This window comes from Prunus mume, linkage group LG1 (assembly GCF_029339155.1).
Source record: "Prunus mume cultivar Tortuosa linkage group LG1, ASM2933915v1, whole genome shotgun sequence".
Taxonomy (NCBI): domain Eukaryota; kingdom Viridiplantae; phylum Streptophyta; class Magnoliopsida; order Rosales; family Rosaceae; genus Prunus; species Prunus mume.
In genome coordinates this window covers 4,807,646-4,822,190 of record NC_142698.1, presented here as the reverse complement: position 1 = coordinate 4,822,190, position 14,545 = coordinate 4,807,646, and the positions used below count along the sequence as shown (strand labels likewise).

The 14,545-nt window shown below is 36.6% G+C and overlaps 1 non-coding gene and 1 pseudogene across 1 annotated transcript; both read left to right on the top strand.

Moving 5' to 3' along the window:
* The first annotated feature begins 1,945 nt into the window (after positions 1-1,945).
* On the top strand, positions 1,946-2,052 carry LOC148920799 (small nucleolar RNA R71). The gene has a single exon (XR_016123419.1). It is a non-coding gene; the product is annotated as a small nucleolar RNA R71 (small nucleolar RNA).
* A 7,249-nt stretch (positions 2,053-9,301) lies between these two features.
* LOC148920798 (uncharacterized) lies at positions 9,302-10,076 on the top strand (annotated as a pseudogene).
* Positions 10,077-14,545: the final 4,469 nt, after the last annotated feature.

The following is a 14,545-nucleotide window of genomic DNA, read 5'->3' as shown; positions in this document are numbered from 1 at the left end:
TAAAAACAAAAAAACAAAAACAAAAGTTAAGAATGCTTGGGATGCCTCCTAAGAAGCGCTTCTTTATAGTCATGAGCTAGACTTTTCAAATGTCTATGGTGGTGCGGAAGTAGCAAAGAATGCTACTTCTTCCATATAGTGCTTGAGCTGTTGTCCAAACTCCTTTTGCGAATAATGGCCTTGTCATGTAATGTCTTGGTGTGATCCTTGGCAAGGAGATGCCACAAGAGCCGCTCATCTTGGAAAAGCTTTTGATACAACATTGATAAATTCCAGCACGTCCAAGAGAAAAGCGCCTGCATTTCACGTATGGAAAGGGTGCCAACTTGGTTTTCAAGACATCTGTAGAGGTGTTTTCCAAGTAGTTGACATGTACAATTGGGTCAAGGAGATCTATACGACTGCACTCTTCCAAGTCCCTCAGTTTTTTAACAGCTTCAAACACCTTAAACTCAACGGATTCCCCTTGAACTCTCAAAGTTAAAGTTCCTTGTTGCACATCAATTAATGTACCAGCTGTTGCAAGGAAGGGACGGCCTAGCAAGAGTGGGATGTTGCAGTCTTCCTCCATATCAAGAACTAGGAAATCAGCTGGCAACACAAATTACTTCACTTTGATCAACACATCTTCAATGATTCCTTTTGGATATGTGACTAATCTGTCCGCAAGTTGAAGAGAAACGGAAGTGCTCTTGAGCTCTCCAATTCCTAATCTCTGAAAAATAGTCAAAGGCATAAAGTTAATGCTTGAGCCTAAATCTAAAAATGCTTTATCAAATTGAACATCACCAATAGTGCAAGGAATTGTAAAACTCACTGCACTCTTCAGTTAACATCACTTTTTCATGAGCTGCGAATTTCCTCTTGTTTGTACATGCATCCTTCAAAAATTTTGCATAAGAGGGAAATTGTTTGACAGCGTCCAGTAATGGAATATTGATATGGACCTTTTTGAAAATCTCCAAAATATCCATTTGATCTTTCTTTTGTTTATGGACTCTGTTGGGCTGCTGGAAACGGAAGTGGGGGAACATAAATCCTTTCTTTGACAGGGGCGATTTGATCATCATTAGAGGTTCTTTCGGAATCGCATGGTTTGCCTTGGGTAGGTGCTGGAAGTAGTCCTTTAGTTTCTTCTCTACCTTCATCTTCTTTTCCAACACTTGTCATGGCTTCTTCTCGTCTATCATATGACTTGCCACTTCTCAGAGTTCTAATAGACTTGACGTGCTCAACATTTCGAGGATTAATTTCAGATTGGCTTGGGAATGTGCCTTGCGCCCTCTCATGAACAATAGTAGCGAGCTGACCTACTTGAGTTTCTAACTTAGTGATGGACGCTTGCATAGTATTCTGATTTTGTTGAGAAGTCTGTACAAACTGAGCAATTAAGTCCTCCAACGTAGGTTTCTTAGGCTCACTTGAGGGCTGCATTTGCTACTGGGAGGGATGGCTAGAACTAGCTTGTTGTTGCTGGTTGCTCCATGAGAAATTTGGGTGGTTACGCCACCCTGGATTATAGGTGTTCGAATATGGATCATTCCGAGGTCGTTGAAACTAATTTACTTGGTGAACTTGCTCAAAACCTTGCATAGTAGATGGACAAAGTTCCATTGGATGAGTTGGGTCAGAACAAATGGTGCAAACTTGATGTGGTGAAGGTGGAATAACAGCACACATAAGAGTTTCAAGTTTTTTCTCAAGGCTTGATGTGGTGAAGGTGGACAAAGTTCCATTGGATGAGTTGGTGTCAACTTCATAAACTCCTACCTTCTTTGTCCGCTCACTACCCCATTGTTGATTATTATTTGCAGGCAAATCAAATTGATCAAACCCTTGTTGAGATGTCTTCTCCATCAATGCACCTCCGCATGCAAAGTCAACCATTCGTTTGTTTGTAGTTGTAAGTCCTCCATAAAAGAGGTGCATCTGCATCCAATCAATAATGCCATGATGAGGGCATTTTTGCAGCAACTCTCTAAATCTCTCCCAAGCTTCATAGAATGGCTCATGCTCCCCTTGACTAAAATGCATGATATCTCTTCTAAGCTGATTCGTTTTCTGCGCAGGGAAGAATTTACGGAGAAATTTTTGAGCTAATCCCTCCCATGAATTAATGGATTCAGCTGGCAGTGAGTGAAGCCAAGCTTTGGCTCTATCCTTTAATGAAAATGGGAACAGTTTCAGCCTAACCACTTCATCAGAGACATTTAGGATCTTCATTCGACTTGCCATAGAAAGATGGTAACAAGTGAATCATTCTGAACTTAAGTTCAAATGAATTTGCTTCAACTTCTGGTACTACAATACGTGATGGAGTGTTGGAAAGAGTTGGGATGGAGTACTCCTTCATAGCTCGAGCAGGTTGTGTTCGTTCCCTTGCTTCCTCTTGCACTATTTGTTGTTCCCCAACGTTCTCGTCACTCTTCTCATTTATATTTTCAATGAAACCTCCGTCTTCTTGATGTTCCAGTGAGTGAGTGAATTTGTCTTTTCGTTTCCTAACTATTCTTTCAATCTTAGGATCAAACAGTATGAGGTCACGACCTTCAAAGCGTCTTCCAATCATACACTAAGCTGAACCTAAAAAAAAACACAACACAAACAAGAAACACAAATCAATTCCAAAAACCTGAAATTTCCAATAAATATAAATCAAAATGAAATAAATAAATTAAAACTAAAAAAAACGAAAAGTAACTATTAATAAAGAAAAATAATTAATAAAATAAAAACTGCAAAGCAAAATTAAGATTGAACTAAATCGTAGTTGATGAAGCCAATCCCCGGCAACGGCGCCAAAAATTTGTTATTTCTCCTCCAAGAAAATTCGGGAAAAATATGCAAATTGTAGGTTTTGGTCTTATCTTTCCAGCCATATATCGCACGCCTTGAGGAAAAATCAGGAAAGTCTTCAAATAGTCATTCTTCCACAACAGCACAGTTTTGACGGGATTGCACCTTATGCTGACTTAACCTCAAAGACTGCTCTCATTGGCTACTCTGAAAATTCTAGAAAAATTCAGCAATCATCTTCAAGGTCTTAGCTTTCATATCCAATTGGTCTCGCACTAAAACTTCACCAAAAAGTAGTATTTCCGTTGAAAAAAAGTTACTTGCTCTGGAAAGCTGAAAATTGAGAAAATAAAGTAATAAGTCCTTTTTAAATCAAATTCTCCAACAAAACCTAAGTATAAAGAGTACATAAATGTGTAAATTTATGGACTTATCAACTTTTGTGGCCTTAACAGCTACTGCACATTTTATGACAATCAACCAACTGTTTTTGCCTTCCTGGAACAGATTACGCTAACTCCGACCAAAGGACCCTCAGTTGCTTGAGAAACTATACTGAAGTAGAGTGTAATGATGGGAAAGAAAATACATTATCACTCCAATTACATTAAATCTCTAACATTTGATTTTTTCTGATTTATAATTTTAAATAGATGTTGTTGATAACTGTCGTCTCAGTATTTTACTACGTCGGTTTTTATTTTATAAACTGTCGTGTATTTCATTAAAGCTTTCACTGCATTTTAATTAGACGACCTTTCTATAGTTTAGCACCTTAGAACATTTACACAATGACGGTTATGTCTTTACCATCATCTATAACTTTATCCGTCAGTGTGTTCTAGAAACCGTCGTTTATATTATATACTACGTCGGTTTGGTTGGTTTAGTTAGAGTTGTTTATTTAACTTGATGTACAAACTAACTTATATTTCTTTATTAATTTCTTGTAATAGGATCTATCAAAGCTAGACATGCCACCTCCTCTGTTAGCCCTATGCCAATTTGTTGAGACCAAGTTGAAGCCTGCTAACAAGACCATTAGAATTCACATTCCAGAGGAAGTGTTTGGCATTGACCATGATGCCTTCCTCTTGTGTGAAGTTATTTTGCAGTTTCCTTCCATGGTTGAGATTGGATCCACAGTGATTGCAGTATACATGAGATAACTCTCGAAATCCAATTTTTTTATTTTTTTATTATTTTTTACATTTCCTTTCTTTTAAATTAAAATCTCATTTAATTGAATTTCATATATTTAGGTATCTATTTGACTATTTAAAATTGGCAAATATGGTAAACCTTGTTGGCCTTGTGGACCCTGAACAAGTCAGCTCTTAATCTGGAACGTTATCTTACTGTTCAAAACATCTCTCAAACTGCCTGAAAAATGCAGATGGGAATCAATTTTACTTGGTGCCTTATAATCCAGGGTTAGTCCCCTTAACTATACTTGGTGTCTTGTAATATTTTTCTTTGTAGTATATTTAACCTATATGTATCATTATGTGTAGGGGTCATTGGGCGTTAATAATTGTGAGACCAGCTAAGGAGACTATCTATTACATGGATTCATTGCCAAACCGCTCTGTTGACGAGGACATGAGAAATATAGTGAATACGTAAGTTTATCTATGAAAATCTAAGATTTTTTTGTTTCTGCATTTGAATGATACGACAGTTTTTTCTAATACAGATGTTATAATGAAAACACAACGACGGTAACTTCAAATTGATGTTTGAAATCATTTACAACATTAATAATTTCTGTAAACTGTCGTCTTAATTGAACTACCACGTCGTTTATATTTTTCATTTGAGGACATTTTAATTTTTTCTGTTCAACTTTCATTTACAAACAACTTTTGGTTATATGTCGTTTTTCGTTGTCGCCGATGTTAAAATGCTACACAACAACGGTTTTTATTTATCAACGCTTGAAATGAAATAAAACGTCACTTTTTTTACAAAACCGTCGTCTTCACTTATTTACCACGACGTTTAATATTTTTTATTTAGATTTTTAGTTTTGTCATTAATACTTTTTGTTTTCTTGAAACAGTTCAATCAAAATGTATAACTCTCACACAAGCAAACAATCATCACGCAAATCAACCATATGGAAAAATCTACATGTCACTCCTCGACAACCAACTAATGTAGAGTGTGGCTATTACGTGATGCGTTTCATGAGAGATATAATTTATGATACATGCCTAGCATTTGAAAAGAAGGTAAAAGGCAAAATTTAAGATATAATTTTTTTATTTTACTACCTCGACTTTTTCTTTAAAAACCGTCGTTTTAATCTTTATAACATGTCGGTTTTTGTTCTTTATTTGCAGTTTGCCAAGAAACAGGAACCAGTTCAGTATGTACAAGAACATATTGATGAAGGTAGGCTGGAATGGGCTGAATTCGTTTACAAGCAATTACAGAATAATAAGTAATGTAATTTATGTTAACAATGTTTAGGTTTATTTTAATTTATTGACAATGCACATAAATATATTTTTGGTAATTAATTGAACAATCATCAAAAAAATCAAATTTTGTTTGAATTTTTTTTTTTTTGTTTAGGATATTCATGTCATTACATGAACTAAAATGACAATAAATCATAAAAACTTAATTTAATTCCCAAAGACTGACGTCTTATTGTAATTTACACGTCTCATATGTATAAACAATCGACGTCTTATTGTAGCAAGAAATAAAACATCGGCAGCAATTCTTAAAAACGACATGTAATAGAGAGAAACATGACGGTTTATATATAAAACTGAAATCTACGAATTTTAATTTTTATAGATATACTACGTCTGTTCGTACAACAAGAACGACGTCTTAAGTGCATACGATGGCGGTTTCTTGACCAAATGTGACATTGTACACATCAACAATGTCGACATCTACAAAAGAATCGACATTGTAAATGCTGCCCATGTCGGTTATTCAGCACAAGCTGATGTTGTAAAGACGAACCACGGTGCTGGTTGAATTTTGACGTCTAATATCATCTAGGATGACGTCATGTGTTGTTTAACGAAGTTGTAAATGGATGCAACGTCGGTCATGAAACGACCTGACCCAAATTCCACTTTAGAATCCGGGTCCAACTCCGTTTAAAGCGACACCGTGGACGTGAGTCGTAAATGACCAAAATGACTCGAAAACAATAAAACAAATCGAAAGACTCCAACTCGTGGTTGCACTGTAATCAGCTTAGGCTGCCTACGTACCCATACTAAGGGATCAAACCACACGTAGTTCTTTCCTCTATTCCTGATCTATAAACTGGTAGGCCTTGAAGATACTGCTTTTATCCGGGCCGCAATATATAAGTAACTACCTGCTCATCCCATAACAAGATTTAGATAACTCATTTCGGTCCGTACTGATTTATTGTAAAACTAGATTTAGGGATGCCATTCCTGGAGTATCCAGGACTCCGTTTTACGATCCGTCAAATACTATACGATCTTGGAATTACCTATATCAACATATCTGAACATGACTACGATCCAATGGCTCAAACCTGCAGAACCCTGAAATCACATGCTAGGCAAGATTTGTTTGAGGTTCAAACATTAACCGAATCAAGATCTGCGAAATCCTACGTGCTCGTGGGGACTAGAAGATTATTCTAGGACTGACTGTGGTCCCCACCCTATGCCAATGCGCCGCCACATGCGCCGGCGGGCGTGGTACCTAAAGCAATAATGCCTCGCCATAAAAACTCCCAACCACGGCTCAAGGTTCCTACCCTAGGTGTAACACCCTATTTTGAGCCACTATTGTTCTTGGACCTACCCCAAAATGGCCGAAAGTGGCCGAATCGCACCCTCAAAACCGACTGAAACCTAGCTTGATAATCGAAGTGCTTACGCTTGGAATTTCTGAAATCCTACCCAATCATCAGCTAGAGCATGGAAAATAGCTAGAAAACCATACCTCACTCGTCCGATTTGGAGGCCGGAGGCGTCCAAACGAGCTCCGTGAAATTCCATCCAAAAACTGTCCAAACCGCCCTGTTTCGTGGCAGTTTCCGGAGACAAAGACGGCGGATCGAGGCCGGGATGGGCTGAGACTTAAAGAGGGGAGTGAGGTGGTTCGTTTGGCACCGGTCTTGCTCGAATCGGTGGTCGGAGCTGAGAGATATCACCTTTGGAAGTCAACTGGTCGAGCTGCCAACAGAGGAGAATTCTGGGTTTTTAAAAAGTGAACTTCAAAATATTTACGGTTATGCCACTAAACTTCTTTTGATCGTAACTCCTTCTTTACAACTCCGATTTGAGCCCACTACGTGTCTACGGACTCATCTCGCTGCGCTCTACGCAACGGTATAACTAAAATCTCCAAATTCCTTCCCGGTCAAAAATTCAATTCTTAAACCATTAAAATATTCTAGGGGTATAGTGGTCTTTTACTGGAATAAATTAATAATTAAATATTAATTAATGACCGGGTTGTTACAGGTTATGTACATTTGTCATTTCAATTTTATATGACTTTTATATTTTATTTAATTCATAAATTCAAAACAAATTCTAGAAAATAAACTGACAACTACCATGCATTCATTGAAAGATTATCTCTCCCCTAAAGCTTTAAAAAATGAAATTTTAGAAATATTCTTTATTGTATTTAATTACTAATATTCATAATATATTTTTAAAAATCTGAAAATAAATCGGCAAATTCTAGGCACTCATTGAGACAATATCTCCCCTCTAAAGGCTTGAAAATTTTAATTTTAGATTTCAAAATTACAAGTGATAACAAAAGTCAAAAAGATTTAGAGACAAAGCACAATAGTCCTTATACTTTCTACAACATAACCCTAAGGTTTATGTGATCCATTGGTGTTCATAAAATTCAAAATTATTTAATCTAGATTTTAGCCTACTTATATAGAAGGCATTGTTGTAAGGAGTCTGTAGCAATTTTCGGTCCATTTTTCTCATACTTGTGTATTTTTTTTATAATTATTGTAAAATTTAGGGTTTAGGGTTTAGGGTTTATTGAAATGACGCCGGTCTTCTCTAGCTCTTTTTGGTTAATTATGCATGTTCGAATCCCAGGAAATGCAAACCAAATCTAATTATTTAATACTTTAGACGTCGATTTTTATAAAGGCGACGTAAAAATGATTTACAACGATAGCAGTTTACCTTAACAGTCGTCGTAAATGTACAATTAAATGACAACTGTGTTGTATTTACCGTCGTCTTTGAAAAACACAATCCTTTGAAATTTTTTACCGCGATCTAAAATTTTCAGAATTTCCCTTTAACCCTAAAATATTTCCTTCTCTCTCTTCAACATAAATTTGTCTTAAAGTTTTCTCTCTCTCTCTCAAAGCATTGGGAATATTCTTTGAACTCTCTCTCAATATCCATGCAAGTATATTCTCTCAGCTCTCTCTCAATATCCATGCAAGTATATTCTCTCAACCCTCTTTCAATATTCTCTTAGTTTGTAAATCCATAAATGTTTTTGTTCGTTTTGGTAGTTTGGTTTCTTAATATATGTTTTGGGAGCTATGGGTTCTTAATTGGGAGCTATATATGGGTTCTTTTATATTTTGGTGTTTGCATTCTGTTACGGGTTCATGGAAAAGGAATGGGGATGGGAGATTTAGACTTCGGATATTTGTAAACCACGACGACGATTGGTGGAACAAACTGTCGTCCAAATTTTTAGGATACGTCGGGTTTTCATTTACTACCGTCGTCTAAGTTGTTGTTTGCATTTGGTAAAGACGATTGTTTCTTCATTTATGGTATTTAGGCTACCAGAACCTAGGACCTAGGTTCTTCAAAAAGCAGTACAAATATATGGTTTGGGTAGCTTAAAGACGTCGGTAACTAGATATGCCGTTGTCTAACTCTCTATTACACGATGATTATTTTGTAAAAACTGTCATTTTACTCTTGTTTAATATTTTTTTTTTTCAATTTATTCTCTACTATGTGAATATAGTAGTGTTTCATTGATGGTCTTTTCATTTTATTATATATATGATTTTATAGTGTGTGAGATGAATAGGTCATGGATGCATGCGGATAGAAGATCGAAGACATATGAGTTAGGGGTGGAAGGATATTTGAATTTTGCTGTAAAAAATCTTGGAAATACAACTCATATTCGTTGTCCATGCGTTAAATGTAGGAATATTCAATTGTTTGGAGTTGGAATTATAAGGGACCGCTTATAATTTAATGGAATTGACCGAAGCTATAAGATTTGGACATGGCACGGAGAACCTTGGGAATGGACTACTAATGCTAGTAGAAATGTGGAAGAAGATAAGCAAAGTAGGTTCAGTTTTGTTTCTAAAGAATTAGGGATGGATGATAATGATTTAGGCGATATTGGATTTGATAATTATGAGTTTGCCAATGTGATTGGGGATGGAAATCAATCCTTGTACTTTGTTTGCAGTAAGTACACGATGTTGTTGACCCTGGTAAAGTTATATAATTTGAAAGCAAAACATGGTATGAGTGATGTTTGTTTTACATAATTATTGATACTTCAAGGAGATTTGCTTCCAAAAGGAAATACACTACATTCCTCTATGTACGAGGCAAAAAAGACATTGTCTGCTTTAGGGATGAGTTATGAGAAAATCCACGCACGTCCCAATGACTGCATCTTGTATAGGAAGGATTATGAAGATTCAACTAATTGTGGTATCTCAAGGTGGAAGGAAGGCAAAGATTCAATCTTGAATGAGGGTGTGCCAAAGAAGGTGGTGTGGTATTTTCCTCCAATTCCAAGGTTTAAAAGGATGTTTCAATCACATAAGACAGCTAAGAGTTTGACGTGGCATGCTGCTAGAAAATCAGTTGACGGTCATATATCTCATCCATCAGATTCTCTGTCTTGGAAACTTGTTGATAATAAATGTCCCGAGTTTGGTAAAGAGCCGAGAAACTTGAGATTGGCTCTCTCATTTGATGGATTCAATCCCCACAGTTCTTTAAGTAGCAAATACAATTGTTGGCCAGTTATCTTAGTTACATATAATCTCCCACCATGGCTATGTATGAAACGGAAGTTCATGATGTTAACTTTATTAATTTTCAGTCCTAAACAATAGTATAAATATCTACTTAGAACCTTTGATTGATGATTTAAAATCTCTGTGAGATGGGATTAGAGGAGTATATGATGCACACATATGAGAATACTTTACACTCAGTGGTGTATTACTATGGACAATTAATAATTTTCCTGCCTATGGGAACTTATCTAATTGTGTCGTTAAATGATATAAAGCTTGTCCAATATGCGGTGATGATACACCTAGTCACAAGTTGAAAAATAGCCACAAAGTTTGTTACATTGGGCATAGAAAATAGTTACCAATCAATCATCCATATCGGAGGCAGCATGTAGGTTTTAATGAGAAACCTGAACATGACACGCCTCCCAAGCCATTAACTGGAGAAGAAGTGTTGCACATGGTTGAAGATATTAATTACATATGGGGCTCGAAAAATGGGGTAAGTGTTGGTGAGAATGATGGTGATAGAGTTTGTTGGAAGAAGAAATCAAAATTCTTTGATCTTGAGGATTGGAAATACCTTCATATGAGGCATGTCCTAAATGTTATGCATATTGATAAGAATGTTTGCGATAGTATCATTGACACATTGTTGGAGATCCCTGGAAAGGGTTGCTGCTCGGTTAGATTTATTGAACATAGGGGTCAAAACTTATTTGCAACCCGAGTATAGAGAAAGACGTATTTGTTTGCCTCTAGGGCCTTGGAATTTGTCAAGAGCAAAGAAGAGAGCGGTTTGCAATTCTTTCTATGGTATGAAGGTCCCTGAAGGTTATTGTTCAAATATTAAAAATCTTACATCTTTAAAAGATTCAAGACTTCTTGGACTTAAATCTCATGATTGTCATACCTTGATGCAACAATTGCTCCCTATGGCAATACTTTCTGTTTTGGAGAAGCCTGCAAGGTATGCAATAACTCGATTGTGCTTCTTCTTCAATGCTATATGTGCAAAGACGGTAGATGTTTCCAAGCTAAATAAGTTGGAAGAAGATGTAGTAGTTACTTTGTGTTTGCTTGAGAAGTACTTTCCCTCTTCATTCTTTGATATCGTATGTTATATCAAGAGATTTGGTATTACTCCTTTACTATTTAGTATTTTTATAATTTACTACTTAACTTTACTATATTGTTCTACATTTTTTTAGTTAATTTACTACAAAATTTAATTAAAGTTAAAAGTTTCAGTTTAATTTATGTTGTATTTTATCTTACAAGTAATGATAAATGGTATAAATATTTGTAATAGTACAAGGGGTAGATGTAGCCAAGTGGATCAAGGTAGTGGATTGTGAAGCCACCATGCACGGGTTCAATTCCTGTCGTTCACCCATAAATTTAATAAAATATGTAATTTAAATATAAATACTTTTAAATATAAGTACTAATAATAGGGAAATGCAGTGGTAGACCCAGACTTTTTTCCATCTGGGGGCATAAAAAATAATTTCATAGCTTACTCCTGCAGAGTCTAAGTTTTCATAGCAATATGATATATATTATAACACATAATCTATTTCAATAATTTTTTAATATATTGGACCAAAATCTAAGGCTTTATATATTGGACCACATGTTTATTAAGTCTTGAGCCTTGATATTTTCAATATAGGAGAGGTTTTGGGCTAAAATGTAACAACCCAAACCTAAAATTAATATTTAATTATTAATTTATTGGAGGAAAAGACTAAAATGCCCTTAGAATATTTTATTGAGGAAAACTTGACTTTTTGACTGGGAATGAATTTAGGAATTCCAGTTATACCATTGCGTAGGGCGCAGCGAGACGAGTCCGTAGACACGTATTGGGCTTGAATCGGAGTAATGACGAAGAGAATACGGTCAAAATACGCTCAAGGGCAAAAAGGTAATTTTGGAAAGTTAGATTTTAAAACCCTCAGCTTTCTCTCTCTCTCTCTCTCTGAGCCCCTCGATACTTTTCTCCAGCCGGTGGCTTCTCCAAGCCACCGCCGCCTCCGGCCACCACAGTCACAAGACCGGTCACAAAATGACCGCCTAGCTCGCCATCACGCCCGAGCCTTGTTCCGCCGTCGATCGGCGACGCGTCGGAAAACCATGTTTTCCGACCGGTTTTTGACAGAACTTTGGCTGGTTTCTCCCTCCTCCGGCCACCAATCCGGTCGTGTGAGGTATGAATTTCTAGCTATTTTTCATGATCTAGCTGATGGTTGAGTAGGATTTGAGGAATTTCTAGCGTGAGAGGGTTAATTTCGAACCTAGGGTTCGGCCAGTTTTGAGATCACGGTTTCAGCCACTTTCGGCCACTTTTTGGGGTAGGTCCAAGAACAAAAGTGGTTCCAAATAGGGTGTTTTACCTAGGATAGGAGTCTTGAGCCGAGATGTTGAGTTTTTCTGGCGAGGCGTTATCGCTTTAGGCACCACGCGCTGCCAGCGCGTGTGGCGGCGCGTGGGCAATAAGGTGGGGACCACAGTCAATCCTAGAATGATCCCCTAGTCCTCACCAGCGCGTAAGATTTCGCGGAACTTAATTCGGATATCGTTTGAACCCCGAACGGATCTCGCCTAGTATGCGATTTCCGGGTTCAATACGTTTGAACCATTGGATCGTAGTTAATTCCAAGAATGTTAATCTAGGTATTTCCAGGATCGTATAGTATTTGATGGATCATAAAACGGAGTCCCAGATACTCCAGAAATGTTAGCCCTAGAGTATGTTTTACGGATAAGTAAACCAGTTACAAAATAACGAACCAGTTGCAGGTCAAGAATAGAGGAGAGAACTACGTGTGGCTTGATCCTCAAGAAGGCGTAGGCAGCCTATAGTTACAGCGCAGCCATGAGTTAGGCCCCAGAGTTTGTGTTCTGTTTTTCAGGGTATTTTGGTCTTTATGACCCACGGTTACAGATGTCAGTTTAAGCAGATTTCGACCCGCATTCCAAAGTGGAAATTGGGTCAGGTCGTTTCATAAAACCTTGGCTTTACTTATTTAGGGTGCTGAGTGGGGATTTTCATGCAAAATATTGGCCAAGTGTCTTATTTTTATTGGCAAAGTGTTTGGCTAGATGGGTGAAGAAACCACCTAAGTGTGGGCAATTGCCCACAATAGGCATGTATTGGGTCTGCCAGTGCAAATGTTCCTTTCCATTATGGATAGCAATAGTATGCCCGATCATTGTAGGTATAATGGTAGACGCTCGGGACCAAGTTACTAGTATTTCTTTTTCTGCTTTTGTGTTAAGTGTATTTATTTTTCTTAATAAATGATCCTCTACAAAAGGATTGTTTTTAGTGAACGTGTCACAATTAATTACTCCTTTTTTTTTTTTTTTTGTAAAGATGAAGAAACAAATTATATTTTATCGCCTATTTACTACGGCGACAAAGAATCAAATTATCACTATATTTATTCATTTTTCTACTTCTTCTTCCAAGTGCAGGATAACCCAAATGGGTTGTGGGTTTTTTTCTACCAATTGGGGCCCTTCCTTCACCATCCCCATGGGGATGGTCTTACAGGGTTCATAACTACTCCTCTGACTACAGGACACTTACCTAGCCAACATTTAGATCCTGGAATAGCGACATAGCATCACAAAGTAAATTCAATTTCACTCCAACATTCAATGGTACTCTCATATTTTGTCTATTTTATAACATGTTATCAGTATGATAGTCTCTTTTCTTTAACACTATGTGGTTATTTATGTGTCCTCTTCTTTATATGTCTACTCTCACTTTACTACTATGACAATTCCATTTACTAAATTTATGCTTTTTTTAAATTGTATTTGGTCTAATTTTTCTGCTAAATTTATAACTAGTTGAATAAGGATATTAATTTATCTTATAGGAATACTACTGCTAAGGACAGTTGTTGTGCAATCTGAAAGTCATAAGAACAGTAACAAATACTCAACATGGAATAGTAATCAGAATTTAATATAATTATAAAAATTAAGTGTTCGTGTTTAGGCTACATCGTAGCCCTAGCAAGGAAAATTAGTTCATGACAAAAGAAAAGTTAAACAAGAGAATTGTTGTCAAAAAACCGATTTGATCTCTGGATTCTCCACATGAACACCTTCAAAAGCTCCTCAAGTAGTGCAATAGCAAATTCTTGGCTCTATATTTCTCTTGGTGTATGAAAGTTGGTGAAAAAATATGGTGAAAAAGATGATTGTCCCTAGAGAGAGCTTAGGGTGACCTTATATAGTGTAAAACAACTAACCCTATTCTAAAAAGGTCTGGAAAAACTCTCTTAAAGCAAAACAAAATCCCAAACAATTAAGGAAATAAACTAGGAAAGAATCCTTCTTTGACTTGGACACACGTTTTGGGGTCGTTCCACTTCCTAGACAATTCTGGAAAAATATGAAAAACATAGCTTTATCTCTAAGCTTTCTAAGCATATATTACAAGCCACTAGGAAAAATCGTAAAGGTTGTCAAATCTTCAATCTTCCACATCAATGCAGTTTTGACGGATTTTAACTTAGGTTGTCTTGACTTGCAAGTCTGGAGCATTTGGCTCCAAAGAAAATTATGAAACCTTTGTCACAATGATCTTCAATGTCTTAGCTTTCTTCTCCAATTGGCCTTGATCTAAAATTCATTCGAAAAGTCAATTTTCAGTCGAAATCCTTCCAAGAGCGCAGAATAGCTGAAATAAGGAAAGTAAGGTAATAATACTCT